Below are 10,000 nucleotides of genomic sequence, written 5' to 3' on the forward strand. Positions count from 1 at the left end.
TACCACTGTCAATTGATTTACCGAATCGGTTGAAGGCGGCGAGCTGGCAGAAACGTTAGCACGTCGGAAGAAAGGCCTAGCGGTATTTCGTCTGTCGTTACGTTGTGAGTTCAAATTCCGCCGAGGTCGACTTTGCCTTTCATCCTTTCGGGGTCGATAAATTAAGTACCAGTTACGCACTGGGGTCGATGTAATCGACTTAATACCTATGTCTGTCCTTGTTTGTCCCCTCTGTGTTTAGCCCCTTGTGGGTAATAAAAGAATTAGGTATTTCGTCTGTCGTTACGTTCTGAGTTCAAATTCCGCCGAGGTCGACTTTGCCTTTCATCCTTTCGGGGCCGATTAGATAAGTACTAGTTACGCACCGGGGTCGATATAATCTACTTAATCCGTTTGTCTGTCCTTGTTTGTCCCCTCTCTGTTTAGCCCCTTGTGGGTAGTAAAGAAATAGGTATTTCGTCTTCCGTTACGTTCTGAGTTCAGATTCCGTTGAGGTCGACTTTGCCTTTCATGCATACGGGGTCGATAAAATAAGTACCAGTTATGCACTGGGGTTGATATAATCGACTTAATCCGTGTGTCTGTCCTTGTTTGTCCTCTCTGTGTTACTCGTAACCCTAATTGTGGGCAGTTACCGCGCCGGACAGAATGCTTAGCGGTATTTCTTCTGACTTTACATTTTAAGTTCAAATGCCACCAGGGTCGACTTTGCCTTTCATCTCTTCAGAGTCGATAAAATAAGTCCCAATTGAGCACTGGAGTCGATGTACTCGACTTAACACCTTCCTGAAATTGCTTACCTTGTGGCAAAATTTGAAGCCAATTTACAGTAAATTCTAATGATTCGTGTCGTTTTTCTTATCGTATTAAATTTGAAACATTATTTTCAATAAGTAATTCATTTCTCCTTTGTTTCTTATAATATTTTGTTTAATTCCTGTTAGGAAATAAAGCAATTTGGCAGAATATAATAAACACTATGAAATCAAGTAGTTTTGTATACTGAATTAGAATTCAAATAATAATAAATGCAAGCGCTTATCTTATAAACAGGAACCTAACGATAGAAAACGACGCGTTAACGCTCTCAAACCTGTCTGCGATGAAGTCTCATAAGACAACGGCATTATGCGGATAAAATAACACCGGGCGCAAACGATTATTATGATCATGACGCAAGAAATGAAATTAAGTGTTTGAAAAGTTGGGTGGAATTCATAAACAGAATCTTTTGGTTAAAGTCCAACCTGTAGATTTTTATTGTTCATCCGCTAATTTGTTAAACAGATGAGAAGATAGGTATTTAATTACCTCCGCGTTTCACTTCTGCAAGCGCATGCGCACCTCTCGGTTCTATAAAAACATGCAACAGTAAACTCATTATAACCACTATATTTATATGGCTTTCAGTAAATGTTTGTATAGCGCAGCGTTCGTATATACTAATGTGTATATGTCTGTAACTCTATATACCAGCTTAGATTTACTAAAATTTTAAATATAATTGCATTTCCTTATTTTCATTTATCATTATTATTATTATTATTATTATTATTATTATTATTATTATTATTATGATTATTATTATTATTATAACCACCACATTTTGCTTCTCTATCTTCATCACAGTAAGATATAAACGGACGCCTAGGAAAATAGTATTGTTTCTTATAAAAAAAAAAGAACGCGCAGCGCGTGATGATATCGTAAGGTTTACTATTGCAAGATAGAGGGTGGTATTGTGCTATGTGGAATCATATCGTTATAAAGTTATTTGGTTCGGCGCCAAAGCAGTTAAGTATAGCTATGGCGGCCAAAAGGCACGCCTTTATAATGAAAATTAAAACAAATAATACTTTTAGATTAGATAAATCACAGCTGGTTGATGGTCACTTTTTTTTGTTGGTACTTGTATCTACTTAAACATAGGATGTCCACTTGAAATTTTAACTGAATGATATCTGTCATGTATATCTCCAAATATATAAAGCTGAAGTTTTCTGTGTATCGCAGGTTTGGTAGCCTTCAACTAACACTATCTCCTCCGAGACCCTGCGGCGCAAGTTGACCAAAATTGAGAGTAGGATAGAAGAGGGCTTGCTCTTCCTTCCGTAGAAGAAAAAATTCAAATCGGACCATGTTAACACCAAAAATTATTAACATAAAAAAGGTGCTATTTTTCTATGAAAATCCCTATTTTTTAACGATTTTTTGTCTGCGGTGACGCCATTTTTCGGTGTATTTCAACCAGAAAAATGTTCACTTAAAGAGAATAACAAGCTACATAATGCAAAATTTTTACTTTTCAAAAATTATAATTCTAAAGGGTCGAAGCAAACCCGAGCAATACCGGGCGCTACTGCTAGTGGCTATATACATTAACGAAAACAGCCGTTTTATTAATTGTAAACGTTTGAGAAAGAAGATATAAACCTAAACAAAATTCACAATTAGGATTACGAGTAAATTTCGAGCCAATGACCCGTAAAGAAAAATTTATGCTTTTGTACAATTAAGGGTCATACGAGAATCTCTAGTTGATTTCGTTGCTTTTCAAGTTCAAATGGAAGCAAGATCAAGTAAATTTTAGAAATTTCGAAAATATAATTAATGATAATAGTAAGTGGTAGAATATCCAATGTGACTCGTTGCCGCTTATATATTATGTCTTCTTAAAGTTATATACTTACATGCATACACCCGCACATACACACATACATACAAACATACATACATACATACGCACATACACACATACACACACACTCGCACACACACACGTACACACATATGTACAAGCATACATACATACGTACACACACATACACACACATTCGCCCACACACATTCGCCCACACACAAACACTCACACACACACATATACATGCATAAAACATACATTCATACGTACACACATACGCACACATACACACACACACACTTGCACACACACACACACATATACACACACATATTTACTAGTTTAAAGTAAAAAATAACCACTATTTATTAATGAGAAGATAATGAAAATTTGTGGAGAGGAGACAATCACAAAGACCCCCCAACCCCACATATATTAGCGGTTTGGCAAAAGAGGCCGATAGAATAAATACTAGGCTTCAAAGAAATGTCCTGGGGATCGATTTGTTCGACTAAAAATCTCTTCAATGTGGTGCTCCAGCATGGCTGCAGCCAAATGACTGAAGCAAGTGAAAGAATAAACAAATATATACATAGTACATAAATAACGCACATCATACACACACACACACACACTCACACACACACACTTATACACATATACATACATACATACATACATACATACATACATACATACATACATACATACATACATATATATATATATATATATATATACACACACTAACTAAGCATAGATACACATAGAGGTATACGCATGCGCAGATAAAAACACATACAATAAGAATACAAATACAAAATGGCTGATCGTTATTAAGGAGAGACACACTAATAAGAAAGAAGAAAGTAAAGGACCTCTGATGAGGTCACAGAAGTGTGACGAAAGAAGTGTGGCCGAAATAAGATTAAGATTAATGTAAAAAATAAATAAAGCTGAAGCAAATTAACACCAAATATATAGTGCGTGTGTTTTATTGGCTAAACTGGCAACGTGACCATTCCTAAATACAACAACATATATATATATGTGTGTGTGTGTGTGTGTGTGTGTGTGTGTGTGTGTGTGTGTGTGTGTGTGTGATGTACATATATACTATGGGCTTCCACAGTTTTCATCGACTAAATTCATTCAGAAACATATCAAACGGGTTTCTAAAAGAATATTATATATTACAATGCTTAATCTATTGAAATCAGTGAAAATAACAGATATAGTGACTCGTTATGTTTAAGGTTGCAGATTTAATAAAGTAGAAGATATCAATTAGCTTTATAACTTCCTGGTTTCTGATAACATTTCGCTCTAATTAACTTAAATATCGTAAACTTTCACATCTTTAGCAGAAGAGGAAAAGGAGTTGATGGTCTTCAATTACTATATCTTAAAGTTATAAATAACATAAATAATGTAAAAGGATACCAAACAGGACTCGAAATCCGAAATCAAGGCGTGATCGTAAGTTACGGAAATCATGCATTCTCGGAATATTAATTTTGAAAACATAGTTTCTATTTATCTACATTGCCCCCTGCCAGTTGCAACATAATTCATAATTTATATAGCTGCAGGTATTCAGATAAACGCCGAACACTCACCTGCATATACACGGGAAGATATATAGAATGAGTATAATGATTCGCTAATGACGACCTAATTCTTATGCCACCAATTGCTTCTTCGGTGATTATAAGTTTATCAAGTTTACAATCCCAGTTATCTCGGTACAATTTCGTTTCATTGGTTCAATATATGAAATGATATTAACAGATATTTCTTACATATAAAGACAGTTATTTTAAATAGCATTTACAATTATTGTATTGGAGGATTTCAAACAGCGCCGATGTCGACTTTGATTTTTATCCTTTGGGGTAGGACCAGATTAAAACTAGTAGAAGCCCTAAAGTCTTAAAAAATGTTTGTGTCCCCATACACACACACACACACACACACACACACACACACACACACACACACATATATATATGTATGTATATAATCAAAATAAGCAACAAGAATATCCAGAGGTAAAGCAGTATGATCGTTTCATGCGACTCCATTTAATTGAACTATGCAAACATTACATCAATTTAAAATGTAGAGCAATCTTCAAGCTGAATAAGAATATAGAATTTAGTTAAATTCGATGGACTCATTTGTATAATTTATGTATGTATATATATATTTCATTTTTGGATTTGGTTTGCAAGATTCTTTATTGAGTTCGTGTGTTGAAGCATATTCTGTTTGAATGGAGAGAGTAATTTTCTTTTTGTGCCTTATAATTTAAAACACTTACTGGTAAAATTTCTACTTATTTCTTATTCTTATTTTCCTAAAATTTTCGTTGCGTCTTACCACATATATATAATGCAAAATGTAAACCATAATAGAACATAAAATAAACAAAACTAACTGTAAGATGGAAAATAATGTTTCTTTTTGTATATTTCCACTTTGTATATTTTGCATATTCGAAAAGTTTTCCCTTAATTTGTTTTTTAATTGCCAAGTCTTTGATCAGATCCTCATTATGAGACCATGAACACTTCGAAATTATATTACCGATCATATAAACCACTTCGTATATTATTTTAGCAAGTTTAAAAGATTTCTTTTGTACCACTTACCATTTTGTGGTGCTCCCCTTCCCTTATTTTGCTTAATGGTGGATCCAGTGTTGCTTTGGGTGTTGATAAAATAATTACCAGTTGAGCATTGGGTGGGTGGGGTCTATGTAATCAACTAATTCCCCTTCCCTTACAAATTGCTGTCCTTGTGCAAATTTAGAAAGAATTGTTATATCAGGGGATTAAGGCGGTGGGCTGGCAGAATCGTTAGGACGTCGAGTATAATACTTAGTGACATACCTCCTGGCTTATTTACGTTCTGAGTTCAAATTCCGCGTAGGTCAATTTTACCTTTCATCCTTTTGGGGTCGATATAATAATTATCAGTTGAGCACTTGGGCCAATGTGATCAACTAACACCTCCTCAAATATTCTTCTTGCCTAAATTAGAAAGAATTACAGTATTCTGTAATCAGTACCTCTAAATATTACATTTATTCTCAGAGCGAGTCTAAATAAATTATGGCCGCCTTTATAATGAATAGTAATTAATGGATTTGAAAAATTTTTGAACTGGGAATAAAACTTAAAATCATAAATATATATTTGGTCTAGCTGTAATTGCATGGAATTTAGGCTTATTGTCTGGAGATAAGAGAAGAGTCATATGTCATCTTGGGGTTTTTCTTGAATTATCTCCCTTGTCAGCCGAAGCTTTTCTAAACTGCCATTTGATATTTATGATATATCCCCTAGAGGTGGTGGTAATTTTAGTAAACCAAGAATTTATGCCATATGGTATTTGATATACTTGCATTTGTCTATGTTGCTCAGATACGTGCTGCTGGCCATTTTGAGTTTCTTCTCTTAGTACATTTTTTTGTTTAAACTATGCAAACCACCTACGCTATTTATGTGTTCTACTCATTATTGCATAAATCTAAGTAACCAGAGATAGGGTCAAACCGTTGTCGTGGTAATGAGGGATATTGAACCAGAAACACGTGTGGACGAACGTCCTCTTAACTATAGACTGTAATCCAGTCCTTCTCATTAAAGACATGAGAGTTTTGGAGAATTTATGAATCATGAGATTGTCAGATTGTCTCCCTTCCTCGAGTGTAGTGAGTTTTAATTGCCATTTGATGTTATGATGTATCGTTTAGAGGTGGAAGAAATTTTGCTAAACCAATAATTTATATTGCATGGTATCTGACAATACATACACACGCGAGTGCGCATATTATTTAATAAATACAATATAAGTATTTACACGATACTATTAGTTTCATGTGCTGAGAGCATGCCAGACAGTGTTATTTAGCACGTCTGGTGTACTAGCACAATCATCAGACACACAGACTCTGCCGACGTGGCACTCAACGCATGAAATCAATAGTAGCACATAAATTACATATACTGTATTTATTAAGTAATATTCATTTCTCAGCAGATGGAGTACTTTTCTGTAGATCTTACCATCACGGAACAGTGTACTATATGGTGCTACAGCATGACCGCAGTCTAACGACTGAAACGGGTACTATGTACACACACACACATACACACACACTCACACACGCACATATATATATCTTTTACATGTATGTATGTACGTATATATATATATATATATATATATATATATATATATATATATATATAGCATGTACAGCAATTCGTTAGAATGATCTGTGCATCTAAGTGTAGGAAGTTAGTAAAATTCGAGCGACTAGTACATATGTCATAAGCTTTACTTTGATATAAGACAGTACTCTCCGTGTTTTACCTGTTCCATTCTTTTTGTTTTCGGGGTCTTTTTTCAAGTTAATTTTAGCTCATTTTTGTTTATTTTCAGATCATTAAAATGGAATGTCAAGTTAAGAAAAATGAGCATTTTCGACACCTCCTTCTTTTCCCTTTTAATCAAGGTTCTAAGGCCGCAAAAGCTGCTCGCGACATTTGTGCTGTTTATGGAGAGGGTGCTATAGCTGAAAGAACCGCTCGTGATTGATATGCCAAGTTCAAAAATGGAAATTTTGACCTCAAAGACGCACCTCGTTCTGGTCGTCCAGTTGAGTTCGACAAAGAGCAATTAAACCAACTTTTGCACTAAAATTCTCGTCAAACGACAAGGGAACTAGCAGAGAAAATGGAATGTTCCTACACTGCTATAGAGAAGCATCTTCATTCGATGGGTTCCGCATGCTTTAAGTGACAACAACAAAAATCAATAAGCCACAATCTCCGCTGGTTTGCTTGCTCGTCACCGCTCAACTCATGGACACAAGCAACGATTTCTTTACCGAATCGTTACTGGCGACGAAAAATGGTGCCTGTACATCATGAAGCAGCGTAAGGAATGGCTTAGCCCCGGTAAACAAGCGACACCGCGCGTGAAACAGGATCTTTATCCAAGTAAAACGATGTTGTGCGTATGGTGAGACTGGGAAGGGCTTTTCCATTACGAATTGCTTGAATGGATCCAAACAGTCAACGCGGAACTCTATGTTCAACAGATGGAACGTCTCAACACGGCTATTTAACAGAACAGAAAAGACCTAATTGGCAGCATGGAGTTCTTCTGCTGCATGACAATGCCCGCCCTCATATCGCCAATATGACCAAGGAAGCCATTCAAACGCATGGCTGGGGAGTGCTGCCACACCTGCCGTACTCTCCAGATTTGGCACCAACGTATTTCCACCTCTTTCGAATGCTATGCGCGGAGCTTCGTTCAATACTGATGCAGAATTGAGACCTTGGTTGGATCAGTTTTTCCAGTCGAAGTCGGGTGATTTCTATTAACGAGGTATCGAAAATCTTGTTGAACGTTGGGAAGAAGTTGTAAACAACAAAAGTGAATACATTATTGATTAATTAGTTGTTATTTTTTTATTAAACCTTTTAAAAAATTTGAATTTAAAAAACGGCAGGAACTTAGTTGCCAACCCAATAATTACGAAATATGTATTCGCATAATTGTTAGGATAATCAATTTCTGTAAATTAATTTTGAATTTCAAGTTGATATTTTAATGGAGATTTCTATAATTTTAGTAATCTCTCTAAAATGTTTACTTTCTGCGCAACAAATTGAAAATATTTGTTTCATTGACTGTATGGCTACTTCCGTATATTAATCGATTCGCTTTTGATACCGTACACACACACACACATACGCGCGCACACACACACATGCACGCTCCCTCCACTCACACAGAATATATGTGCGTATGTATATATATATATATATTTATATATATATATATATATGCATATGTATATATATATATATATATATATATACACAAACACACTTATATACATACATATATACCTATGTACTCGTATTTACATAAATTATAATTTGTGTATTTGATGCAATATTTATATATATATATATACATATACACGCACAAAGAGCTTCTTTCAGTTTCCGTCTACCAAATCCAGTCACAAGGCTTTGGTCGGTCCGGGGCTATAGTAGAAGACATTTGTGCAACGTGACGTGCGATGGGCCTGAATCTGAGACCATATGGTTGAGAAGGAAGCTTCTTGCCAGATATTCATGCCCGTATATATATAAATACATAAAATACACTATATATATATATATATAGGTGCAAGCGTAGCTGTATGGCAAGGAGCTTGTTTCCCAACCACATGGTCCCGGGTTCAGTCCCACTGCATGGCACCTTTGGCAAGTGTCTTCTACTATGGCCTCGGTCCAACCAAAACCTTGTGAGTGGATTTGATAGACAGGAACTGAAAGAAGCTCGTCTTATCTATCTATCTATCTATCTATCTATCTATCTATCTATCTATCTATCTATCTATCTATTATCTATCTATCTATCTGCCTGTCTGTCTGTATGTCTGTCTGCCTGTCTGTCTGTTGGTCTGTCTGTCTATCTATCTATCTATCTATCTATCTATCTATCTATCTATCTATCTATCTATCTAAATAATAAGGGAGATATATTGAATATTAATTTAATTAATATCAATTTAAAACCAGTAGCCTAGCATATAGAAAAATCTGAAAAAATCAGAGAAAATTCTAATACATGTGTATATTTAAAGGGCTAAACACCACTATGTGGTCAGCCATATGCTAGAAGTAGATCATCTACGATCAAACTACAAAGAAAAGAATCTTCTCTAGAGAAAAATTCAGCGGACACCAGAACAATATGCGGGCAAGACATGAAAATTATATAAAAAAACAAGATTTAATCACAGACCGGCGGTTTCGCCTATTAACGAATGAATCCCTCGCCCGTAGTGCTCGTCAGTACGATCTGTACACAAGTAATATAATTTGTAAAACTAACCACCAGTTTTCCGTATAAAAACAGACACGTACTTAGTTTCACCGATTACATTGGAGTTAATTTCAAATGTCTGAGTTCTGGCGCGCTAAAAATTCCGGAAACAAAATCCACAGTAAATAATTTACTGCAGTTAATGCTGCCTATTAGAGAACATATTTATTTTAACATTTAAATAATGAGGGAGATAAATTGAATTTTAATTTAATTAATATCAATTTAAAACCAGTAGCCTAGCATACAAAAATCTGAACAATCAGAGAAATACATTCTAATACATGTGTATATTTAAAGTGCTGAAAAACCACTATGTGGTCAGCCATATGCTAGAAGTAGATCATCTGCGATCAAATTACAAAGAAAAGAATGTTCTCTAGAGAAAAATTCTATCTATCTATCTATTATCTATCTATCTATCTATCTGTCTATCTA

Source organism: Octopus sinensis, linkage group LG7, assembly GCF_006345805.1.
Source record: "Octopus sinensis linkage group LG7, ASM634580v1, whole genome shotgun sequence".
NCBI classification, from domain to species: Eukaryota; Metazoa; Mollusca; class Cephalopoda; order Octopoda; family Octopodidae; genus Octopus; species Octopus sinensis.